Source organism: Oenanthe melanoleuca, chromosome 11 (assembly GCF_029582105.1).
Source record: "Oenanthe melanoleuca isolate GR-GAL-2019-014 chromosome 11, OMel1.0, whole genome shotgun sequence".
In the NCBI taxonomy this organism is placed as follows: Eukaryota; Metazoa; Chordata; class Aves; order Passeriformes; family Muscicapidae; genus Oenanthe; species Oenanthe melanoleuca.
The window spans coordinates 16,819,800-16,832,799 of NC_079345.1; positions in this window are offsets into that span (position 1 = coordinate 16,819,800).

Here is a 13,000-nt window from a genome sequence, read left to right on the forward strand (position 1 = left end):
AGCAACTGAAACAAGCCTTTCTACAACCTCAACATCTCCCAGGACAATTTCATTACAGGACCAGGAAAGTCTTGCTCTGTTTGCAAACCCATCACTGTGCAGCCCAGGCACAGCTGGTTTCTGGTGTCTCCCCTACACTTGTAAGACACATCCATGTGTGGCACAGGGTTTGTGGCTAGAGTTCCCTGGGGAGAGCTCTCAACAGGTGGAGAACTAACATCATCTTGGCATCAAATAAACTCAGCTAAATCCTATCTAAACAATCACAAACTGAGTCCTCTGTCCTTTCGTTTTCCACACCACATTTGCTCATTGCATTAATAATTTCCCTATGAAAACACCACCACTGCACTTACAGTTCTGCTTAGCATTAACAAAGGAACTGCTGACATTCAATATGTGAACATGTATTTATAAATAATTTACTGATAATCCAATTGCTTTTTGCTGCAGGAATGGACTCACTAGGGTGGTCCTTTTCTACTCCCTGTTTTTATGGGGAGTTTGGTAATTCTATGAGTATATCCCTAACGTGAGACTTTAAAATTCTTTTTATGCTCTTCAGAATGCCAAAAAAAAAAAAAAAAAAAAAAAAAAAAAAAAAAAAAAGAGAGAGAGAAAAGTACACATAGACAATCCCAGTTGAAAACTGTGGCCTTGGCAAACATTTGTGGATTTCCACAGATCTCTGTGGAGTCTTGACTGAACATCAGTCAAACAGACACTATGTGTTATCTCCAAGAACATCTCCTCACATCCTGCATGCTCACAGTCAGAAAAAACCTCATACTCTGTTTCTGAAAGCTTGATGGTAATTTGAAATCTACTTATTTATTTTGGGGTTTTAAAATATATTTTATAAACTCAAATGTTGGATGACTAATAAAAGGTAAAATAAAAACAAATCAAAAATCCCACCCCAAAATATGACATTTGTCAAGTGATTTATTTCTATCTCCTTCAGCAAGAGGATAAGGTGAGGAATGGAAGAAAAAAAAAAAAATCACTATTTCTGTGGTCCCTTCTATTAATAAAATATTCATTTAAAAAAAAAAAAAAAAAAAAGTATAAATTTAAATGGACTCCAAACTTTTACAATTTAATTAAAATGGCTTTTAAATAAATCTTACAGTGAAAGCAGCAGCCCAGGACAAAATGCATATGGTTTCTTTTTAAAGACCAGTTACACTTCTTAATTGGTTTCAGAAAATACTCAACTGTTGAATCCTATAGAATGAGTGTGTGGCCTTTAAAAACCCTTGTAAATGAGAACTGCTGGCAGAACAATTAGCATTTAAAAGCTAGAATGACCTTAAATCTGTGCATCAGTGTGATTCCTTTGGACTTTAATATCAAGTACAGAACCAAAAAATACCTCAGCTGCCAGGAGAAAGAGCTGCCAGCAGCAGGAGGAGGGCACTGGTGACAGGGGAAGCTTGTGCAGTGAGACATAAAGGACACACTGGTGAGATCAGCTCTGATCTGTGCTGACTTAGCAGCCAACCAGAAGGACCTTCCTGGCACTGAGCAGGCAAAAGGGAGGGAACAAATCTCCTGCTTCTGATCTTACAGGGGAGAACTTTATATATACATATATATATATATATATATATCAGATATAAATACATGTGTTATGATTATATATGTGAGGTGTAATTTAATTTTAAATATAATTTGCATATATTGCTTGCAATTATACTAATTCATGTAATATTCTGCCATTCTGAAGATGAGATGACTTCTCATTTCTCTAGAAATGACAGCACTGGCTTGGGGCTGGAAGCAGTGGTGTGTTACAGCTGCTGATTGTACCAAAACCAAAGTTTCTTAAGTCAAAAGCTGAACATTTATATTGGCTCAGTTTGCAATTAAAGCAGAATGATGACTACACATGTTCCCCATCTGAAGATGTTTTTTTTTAAAACAGCTTAAATCACTGTGTTAAATCTTCTGTTCCAGCTCTCATTCTCATATTCAAAACTACATGAAAATAAACATTCATAAAACTTAAATTTATTTCTATATAGAAATGTCATATTTTTACTACATTTTAATAAATATAACAGAGTTAAATCCGTAATAATAATAATAATAATAATAACACTGAGAATATAGATGATATTCTAAATATCATACATTATTTACAAGAATAATTTGATTCCATTTCCTCAAAGACAACACTACTTAACAGAGTAGTTAATACATCTGATATTACTGACATTAGTAAAATTTCAGTAGCAGTTTCTGCAAAACCCACTGATGGCCAAAAATTGCACAATACCCTGGTCATCACAGAAATAACAAGATCACAGAATGGTTTGGGTTGGGAGGGACATTAAATCCCACCCATCCCACCCCAGCCCTGGCAGGGACCCCTCCCAGTGTCCCAGCTGCTCCAGCCCCAGTGTCCAGCCTGGCCTTGGGCACTGCCAGGGATCCAGGGGCAGCCACAGCTGTATGGGCACCCTGTGCCAGCCCTGCCCACCCTGCCAGGGAACAATTCCTAATTCCCAATATCCCACCCAGCCCTGCCCTCTGTCCACGCTGGCCCAGCCCAGGGCAGGGGGTTTGGGTTTCTGTGCATGACCAGCTCTCACCCACCAGCACCCTGCAGTGAATGTTGCTGTGTGAGCTCAGTGAGATCTGATCAGGTTCTGCCCTTCTGAGCCATTGCCCTGCCAACACCTGAGAGTGTTTTACCCAGATTCCCCAGAATAGTTTAGCTAAACTTATGGCAAGTGCATTATCCTGTCAGTTCTCCCCTTTCTGTGTGGATTAAGTTTGTGATGTGCAGATTGCTGGAGAGGAGACTATTTAAATCAGATGTTAAGTCCCATTAAATAATTTGCTCTCTCATGCCAGGTGTTCCACAGAGATATTTCAGATAGCAATTTTCTTAATGTAGCTTACGCAAATACTTGAGAATTTTGACAACAGTAGATACATAAGTAAGAGTTTGTCATTCAGGAAATGACAGTTCCATGTAAATAGAGATTACCAAAATATGTGTGTGATTACACAGTTTTAGGATATTAAAATATTCAATAATTGGCAGATCACCAACACACTAGTTTCATGGATATTAGGAAGAAAATTCTTCACCAGAAGGGTGGTCAAGCACTGGCACAACTGGCCAGGGCAGTGGTGGAGTCACCATCCCTGGAGGCAGCACAAAAGATGTGCAGATATGGCACGTGGGGGACATTTGTGGTGGGCTTGGGAATGCTGGGGCAGCAGTTGAACTCCATCTTAAAGGTCCTTTCTAGCCTAAACAATCCCATGATTCTGCAATTCTAAGTTTTTCAACTCTCCAATATTAGAAATAGTGCCCTGGCAAAATCCCAGTGTAGATAATCACACCCTACCTGCCTCCATCTCTCCTGCCATCTGAACTTAGTCAGTTATTTTGAGTTTCCTATTAATATTGTCCTGTAGATTTTGCAATTAGCTTCCTATGTCAGAACACAGAGCACTGATTCCTACATGAAAAGGGTGAGTTCAACTCACTAAAGTCAAACAGTACCATGGCAATGTCATGTTTAATTCCTGTGTAGCACAGGTTGTTTTATAAAATTATGATCATTATTTTCTGCCTCAATTTTGTCTTACCTATAATTATAACAGCATTAAAAATTAAGAAATATTCCTGCTCTGTTTATCAGCTGAAGAGACTAGAAATAAAGGTGAAGAGGAGGGCAGAGCTAGCAGCTTGTCACACTGTGAACATAATCAAGACTTCTAAACAGAGCAGAAAGTTTAACAGCCAGACAGTTCCCCAAGCCAGTAGGTGTTAAAATAGTTCTGAAAGATCCCTGGAAGCCAAGCAGATTGAAACTGGGAGTGTGGTCTGCAAGAATTCCATGAGCAGATGGGAAGGAAAATACCAGAAATTAGAGATGCAGGGAAGAGAGAGGATAAAGTGTTTTGTGGTACTGGGAGCACTGGGACACAGCCCCATCATTGGGAGGCACCTGCCCAGGGAGCATCCAGCCAAAAACAGAGGGATCTGAAACCTGGAAACAAAGCTCTGGACAGGGCAAATTCATGGGAGGAGAATGGAGGAGACACCAAGAGATGGACGGTGTTGATGTTGAACTGTGTGCACCAGAATAACTATGTGTGTGTGTATATATATATATATTTATTTATATATATATACATGTGTGTGTGTGTTCATATATCAAATTAAATGGCAAAAACCACCTAGGACAGGATCTGGGAGGGGCAATGAAAGCATCCAGAGAGCACTCAAGCTACAAAGGACACTGACAGCTCTACTTGCCCTGAATTCAGAAAAGCAAACAGGATGCTGCTGCCCAAAAGGAAACTTCTCTCACTTCTTGGAATTCCTGAAACTTCTTCCTTGCAAACTGGTGAGACTTCCTGAAGGATGGATGGTCAAGCATGGGCAGAAAGGACTGACTAATATAATTCCTTCTGTAGTTAGGACAAGAGTGATTTTTCTTCTCCTGCATTCCAAAGGTTCTCCCACCTTCACAAGAGTTCTCAGACACTGGGGAAGCAGGGCAGGAATCCCAGCTGGTTCCCTGTTGGAACTGGGTGTCAGTGCTGCTGACCTCACTTCTAAAGGGTCTGCATGCTGGGAAGTGGCACAGGAAGATGTGTTTTGATTACATATTTATTTCTCTTAACCTTGCCCAACTGCATGCAGAATAAAGAATGTCGGAGGAAACTGCACACATGGAATTTGCAAGAGACAGAACAATTCAATTAAGGATGAAATAGCTTTGGACTACTCTTTTTACAAAATACAGTTCTCTTCTATTAAATACTTTGAACTAGAATGCCCAAAATTAAGGTTTTTATTCTGAACCATAAATGTTCTGATTTCACTGGAAAGGAAAATTCTCATTTTTAATGTTGCATTCACTTAGCTTTCAAAATCTGATCCACATTATGCTCTGTGTGTGCTAACATAAAGTGTTGTAATCAATTCCATTTAGTACACCAAATTGATAGCAATTTCATTACTATTTAATACTGAGAAGGTGCTGGAATGAAATTTTCCTAATAAAGGCCTTTTAGCAAGACCTGCTTTTATTAGCTGTTCATATACTACATGGGGACCATTAAGGTTTGCTCTTCAAAATCCTAATCCAAATTCTCCTCTAGTCATAAGTGAATAGCACCATTAACAATAATTATATTATTTCAGGTTTCCAGCAGAAATACTGAACTGAATTATACATTGGAAAATAATGGTTAAAAATAAATTATGGTGGAAAATAAGAGGATGCACTCAATCATTTCTTACTGATTTTTTTTTAATTTGCTTAGCAATGCCATGGTCACTCCTTTAGCCCAGCATTTCCACAAGTTTGATCCCAAAAAACTCTCAATGTCTTTTTGTGCTGAACAGAACTTAAACCTGACCATGAATAATGCTGCAGGTTTTGGCACATTTACCACACCATGGGGGAGAGGGGGAGGAACCTTTAAGGTGCTTCAGCACTGCTTAAGAATCTTTCTAATACAGCATCAAACTCATATACCACAAAATTAATTACATTCAATTTCATGTTTTTAAAACATTTCTAATAATTTTAACTGCCTTTAAAGCACACCAGTCAAAAAGGGAGAAGCAGTGTGTAGCTGCAACTTTTGCTTGAAAAAATAAATATTTTTTTCATCAAAAAACTGAAAGATGTTCAGGATGTTTCCTTTGCTATTGACAGAATTGATACCTCATTCATTGTAACATTCATTCTGACAGTAAAATGTCAGAATTGTCTCAACCAACCCACTACAAACAGTTGTCTATTAAATTATATGAATATTATATGACTAAAAATCTAATAATTTATCTCAACATCACAAATAATCTCATAACAAAAGCCACACTAATCTTCTTCCTAGATCTATCCCTGCAGAACAGACACAAGGAGTTCCATTGTTTTTTTTCCACATTAGCTGAAGTTTGAAAATGAGCCCGTTGAATTCCATTTACTATGCAGGTTCTTTGGATAAAAAGAGATTCCACAGAAAAAGGGGCTGAAAAATAAAAGTACTAAAAATAAGATCTTAATGTCATGGCATTAGTCTACCTATTTTAATTAATAGAATATTCAAGAGTTAATTATTTCAACCCATAAATATACCCCAACTAGAGTAACTTTAAACAGCTCATCTCTTCCTTCAAATTTACAATTTAGGCTTTTCAAACCAGTGTGAATGAAACTTGGAAACACTTTGTAGGGACAGAGGTAGCAGCACCTACTGCTGAGACACCTCAGTGTCAGCTCTTCATCAAAAAATGAAAGATTCCCTTTTCCTTTATCCTATTTTCTTTTACATTTAGAACTTTGAAATCTCAGAGAACATCTTAAACTTTTCCAGAAAATTCATACACAGCCAATATAATATTGCAGTGATGATTTAGAATACTGAATTTAATTCAAGGTATCTGTTTGTTTTTTTTATAAAGATAATTTTATTAGGCATTATGCACTGAAAGTGTGTTTTCTTGCTTCCCTTTTGGACTCATTTACCTACAAATTCCTCCCTTGCTTAACTTCATTCCTCAAGAAAAGCATCTGTTCCTCTCCCAGTTCTCTTCTTTGTAAAGTTAGCACCAATATCAAGAACAAATTTAAGCTATTAAAACAATTACAGTTTATTAGGAAAAAAAAAGGATAAGATGTATTTGTACAACTATGGATGCTTCAGAAAAAGAAATAGCTGTGACTATAAGGTAAATTATGTGCTAATATGTGATAATAAATTTTTATTCTCACTCCCCTAGTTGTTCTTTGAGAAGTCTTGGCAGCTGCTCCATTAAGAATTCCTTTCACTATATACATTTTACTACACAAAGTCACATTGAAGTGAAAAATCCATGCACCATTGAGTTTAATATGACTTTATATAATAAGAGTAATGTACATTTATAGTATATTTTAATGAAACACACTGTAGGGCAGGAAACCTGGGCTTAAACACCCAGCATTTGTATGGTGAAAGGGCTGACAGCCAAAGACCAAAATAAGGCCAGGCTTCCCAAAATATAAACCTGCAACAATATGTTAAATTTTGGAAAGGAGATTATTTTCCCCACTCTTCCCCTGTGTCACCAGTTTTTCAATAAACATCCCTTCTTCCTCACTGCAAGGCTGGACATTCCTGGCTGGAGCAGGCAGAAGAGGATGGATTCCCTGTTTAGCTGCAGCACAGAGCTGTGCCTGTCTCAGGGTCAGCCTGAGCTCCACATTCACTCTTTTAAAAACAGGGAAAAAGCAAAATTCAGTTTCTCCAGCCAAGTTTTCAGATAAGGCTTTACAAATGTGTGATGACATCACTTCCAGCACTTTCCCTCTACAAGGAAAACATCAATTCTCCATCCTCCATCAAGAGGAAATCTGTGAGATAAACTCTTCCCCCACAACATTAGGTATGTGTCCATGTGCACCATTGCACAATGTACATTTTTCTGTAAGAAAAGAAACCCTAAAATTATAACAGCACTGAAAATGTGATGTGTATGATGTGTTTATGAATCTGCCAGTTATTTGGACTTTGCTACATTTTCTCAGATGACTGATTATCACTAGAGCACCTCCCAGGGAGTTTTGCTGGCTGCTGTAAATTAAACTGCAAGACCTTATTATATTAATTGAAGTAGAAATGAAAAAAAAAAAAAAAAAAAGTTGAAGTTGTTTTTGTTGAAATAAACTATACAGCCTTAGAAATTCATATAATTTATTATAATTTTCTTAACTGTTTGTTTCTCACCTCCCATTTTTTTGTTCTTCCATCTCTTCCACAGCATTTTCCTCCATTCTGATGTCTAATCTGGGCTGATAAAAACCTCTAGAGACTCAAAAGAATGGGATACTTTGGCTGATATACATATATAGGTATACATATATGGCTCCCCACCCCTGCCAGGGAACAATTCCTGATTCCCAATATCCCATCTAACCCTGCTGAGGAGCAGTTTGTGTTTGGTGCATCTCTCTCTCCTGATGGACAAGTCCACCTAAACAAAGAAACTCTCCCCTGGCAGAGGCAGAAGTTTCAAATCTCTCCTTTGGAAACCCAAGTCTGATAAATTTTTCATAAACGGCTTGAGCACAACAACTTTTACACTGATGTGATTCTGCATCATTTCCTCAAATCAAGCAATAGCAAATTTCCACAGTGCAATGTGAAACACACCTGGCACTCTCTCCCCATAACCAGCAACACCAAATGCACCCAAGTCACTCCCCTCATTTCAAAGCCTTTCAAAAAGATTTCTACCCAGGAGTGAATTTTTATTCTCTGATTGTGTTCACTTTTCTTCCTTTTTCCCCCCTTTTCTTCTATCTACCTCATCCTTTGAATTTATTGCATGCATAAATCTCCCAGATTCACACATTTTAACATCTGCATCACTGTGTGAAGTCAATGAAAGTCACAGAAACTCCTGGACCTTGTGACTCAACTAAAGCCTGGGAATCCAGTCCTCAAGACAAGGAAAAAAGGAGGTTTTAACAAGATGGATCTTCATTTAAATCACAATTAGAATGATTTCCCTTCTTTCTCCTATTATGTAAATTTCTCCAAAGCCCATGACAGGTTCCTCAAGAGCAGACAGGCACAACTATCAACATATTATCTACAGCCCTCATCAGAACTGTTATAAAATGATAAAAACACTCCCAAGAAAGGCAGAAAATTCAGTCACTGCCCATTCAAAATACTCTCACAACACTTATGGCAGAGATGCCATATTACTACTTCATTTTAAATGAGGTAATTCATTATTACATCTTATTTATTTTAGTGCTTAATTACAGACTCCTTTTTGCATCTTGTGAGAGCACAGACAGAAAATAAGCAATTGCATTAGCCACTTCAATATTGACAAAATTAACTGGATTACAGTCAGCAAATTGCATTCTTTGGTTGTGAAATAACTGTAAATTTTCATGGAGAGCTTCAGCATTGAGCACTTCTATTTCTAAACACAGATCCATACTTATATCCTAATCTGTATTGCAAAGCTGGAAGTGTGTAATGAACTTTAGGTGTTGTCAAAAAGGAATTAAAACAAACCAATCCCCAGCCACACCCACAGCACAAACATCCTCTCTGGGTTTTGAGAGATTTTCATGCAGACATCTAAAAGACAGCCAGAGGCCCAAGTATTGAAAATGCAGAATAAACTTTTCTGTGTTAATTAGCAGAAGGTTACACTGGGATATTTAAGTAGAAAACCACATTAATAATATGACTAGAGGGGAAATCGTTTAGCTCTGGGTTGCAATGGTGATGAATAGAGGTTGCCATGAACTTGAAAATATTGTCTGAAATTACAATTCTGCATCAAAGGTCAGTGCCAGGAAAAAGCTAATTATATTTACATCATAAACCACTTGAGCTGTAAAGCAATTTAAATGGTTTTAGGGTGGAATTAATAAATTGATTGACAAGTGATCAATTTTATAGAGGGTTTGCTGATTTACAAGTCCAACACAATGAAGGAAAACTGTTTGTAGAGCCTCTTATCCCTGTGCTGCATTAGGAGCAATTTCCTAAAAATAAATGAAAAGGTGAGGTTACCAAACCTACTCAGGATGAGAAAAGCAGCTTGCCATTGCTACCAAATTTGCAATCACATTGTGTCACTAGATAATATTTACTCCAGCAGAGCTTTGGGAGGTACCAGGAAACTCTCCAGAAATGGGAAGTTTACACAAAGTTTGTGTACTTCAACAGCCATTCTGAAATTTGCCATAATTAGAGATCCCAAGGCAGCATTTTTGGGAAGACACAAAGAATTTGTTTTGGGGGAATGAGATAATGTTAAACCTGAAAAAGAACTTTATGAAAAACAAAATAAAACAAAACAAAACAAAAAAAAAAAAAAAAAAAAAAAAAAAAAAAAAAAATTAAATAAATAAAAGAAAAATAAACAAAAAGTGCAAAAAGGATACTCAACCCCTCCCCAAAGCACACAACCACCACCTCATTGCATAGCAAATATTCCCCAAAAGACCCAAAGACACGTCAGAACCACATGAACTCTCTGCTTCATGCCCAAAGTGAGTTCACAGTTACCACCCTGAGGGTTTTGGACACTCAGAAAATATTGCAATGACCACCCTCAGAATCAAAATTCTACCCTGCCCAACAGAGAAAAGACCAATCTGTCATGAAAGACAGCCTTGTAGCCACTATTTTTTTTTTTTTTCTATTTTCAATTTTTACTTGGTCTTTCCTTTTCATCACCTGTATCTCAATAGGTAATTCTGACACTGTTTAAATAGTGAATAATGTGTTGACCATGGAGACAAAGAAAAACACATATTCAGGATGCTCCAAACCTGCATGAAAGAACTGGTTGCAAAGTTCTTTGAATGATATTTTAGTGCTGCTTAAGTAGCTGAGTTTTTCTGCAAATTGGAGCATTAATATTTTTGAAGATAACAATTCAACCAGAAAGGAAGTGAATTTTCTCTAAATGTGACATCTACATTCATATATTGTGTGGTAGCAACATAGGAAAAGAAGGTTTCTGTTATTCTGACTGAATTATGGCTTGAAAGTTGCCTGTCTTACATATTGCTTTGTTTTACATTCAGCTAAAAACACTCAGACACCACAAGAAAAAAAAAAAAAAAGAAAGAAGCCGGAGATTTTAACGTTATTTAGGATGAAAAATGTCAAATTATATCCTAACCATGCTCTGAAATGAAAGAATCAACTTTATTCTTTAAACCCATCTTTTTACTACTTTCTTTGTATTACCCTGGCACAAGGACCAGATGAGCACTGCTAAAACAAAGTTAGGAGCAGTGTCAGTAAGGAGCAGAAATGAGATATCGTGGCAAATGAACTGGATTATCTCCACGACTGGAGATACAGAGTGGGAATGAAAGCCATAAGTATAAAAGTCAAGAGGATCCAGCTAACTAAGAAAAACATCCTTTCAGACAGAGCAGGGCAAACAGAGGCTGGCCTTGATTTGTTCCTGCCTCAGCAGAGGTGGGACATGGACAGGTGACAGTGTGTGCACAGGGTGTCACTGCTCTCCACACAGAGAGCATGTTTCACAGGGGTTTGTCTCTGGTTTCTTCTTTTCCTGTTGCTGTTGTGGGTGCATCTGCACAGGATGCTCTGGAACTCTGGGCTGCTACCAGCACAGCCCGACAGGTTACAGCAGAGGTGAAGAAAGGGGTGCAGCAAATTAAAGGACTGAAAAACTGCTTTCCTTAAAGAGCAAAGGCATATTAGGGTTCATGGATTTAAGCTGGAAATTATCAGTTCTCTACAATCAGAGCTATCAGCATCTGAATCACCTTTGAGAACAGTTTCAGATGAGAAACTGTAGGGACAAAGTAACTTTTTTATATGCATCTTCATAAATTTAAGAAAGCACCAGACCTAATGATCATTTCAGATGGAAATTTGAGAGAATTGGGATTGTTCACCTGGAGAGGAGAAGCTTTGGCTGAGCTCAGGGGGCCTTGCAGGGCCTGAAGGAGCTGCAGGAAAGATGGAGAGAGACAATTGGCAAGGGCTGGAGGGACAGGAGCCAGGGAATGGCTGCCAGTGGCAGAGGGCAGGGCTGGGTGGGATATTGGGAATTAGGAATTGTTCCCTGGCAGGGTGGGCAGGGCTGGCACAGGGTGCCCATACAGCTGTGGCTGCCCCTGGATCCCTGGCAGTGCCCAAGGCCAGGCTGGACACTGGGGCTGGAGCAGCTGGGACACTGGGAGGGGTCCCTGCATGGCTGGGGTGGGATGGGATGGGATGGGATGGGATGGGATGGGATGGGATGGGATGGGATGGGATGGGATGGGATGGGATGGGATGGGATGGGATGGGATGGGATGGGATTTAATGTCCCTCCCAACCCAAACCATTCTGTCATTCAGTGATTGCTTCAAATCTGATAATCCCACCTTTCAAATCCAGTTCCTTCCACACACAACTTCAACATGTTCTTCATTCCCTTAACAACACACATTCAGGAAGGACACTAGAAAATTATTGTGTCAAAACTTTCACTGAGATTTGCACTCTAAGGTGAAAGAAGAACGTAGTAGCAAACATATAATTGTATTTTCTGCAGAAGGTGGGTCAAAACCATCTGCACCACAGAGCTAGTTAATTATAAAATACAATTTATATCTGAAGCATCTTTCATGCCTAGCTAGACATCACAGATTTATTAGCAGCTGATATGTGCTTTACACAATTAAAAAGAGATAAACAGGTCCTACCTTTATACTTAGGAACTATTAGGATGTTGTTACAACAGCTGCTGCAAATTAATCCACTGTAATCCTTCTACACTCTGCCATTAGTTACACAACAAAATCAGAGCTTCTTGAAAACCAAAAATAAGGATGTGTGAAATTGTTCTAATTACATACTTAACTTATGAAAAATGAGAGTATTCCATTTGTCACAATCCAAAACTCCTGGAAAATTAAAAGATAAATTACTTTGAACCAGTTTATTTTTCACTACAAGATATCCATCTAGTGACACCTTATGCTAAATTAAGATATGTTGCCTTAAAATTCCTAGACCAGGGAATTTAGTTTCTCTCTTCACCTTGTATATCAAGAATTTATCCTCAAGTGAAAAAAAAAAAAATCATAAACTCCAGAAAAGTAATGGATTACATGAAAAAATCACAGTAAAATACTCAAGCACTATTTCATTTTATACTTAAATTTTTCAAGAGCATTTTAATATGCATTTCCATTGCCACCCTCTTTATGAAATGTGACTGGGAAGACAGAAGTGTGAAAGGAATCAGGGAGGATTTAGGAATACTGAAAAACAAGAAAAAATTATAAAGAAGAAGAAAACCTGTTTGGAACATTTCAAAATTACCTGTCACCAGTGACATTCTGCTGTGAAATGATGGCATCTTAATATCTTCATCTGAGGGACCTTGATTTGAAATATTTATAAAACACATGAAATGGGACTCCTGGTAACAATGAGAACTGTCAAGTACTGAAAATTGTGAGTATTGCCA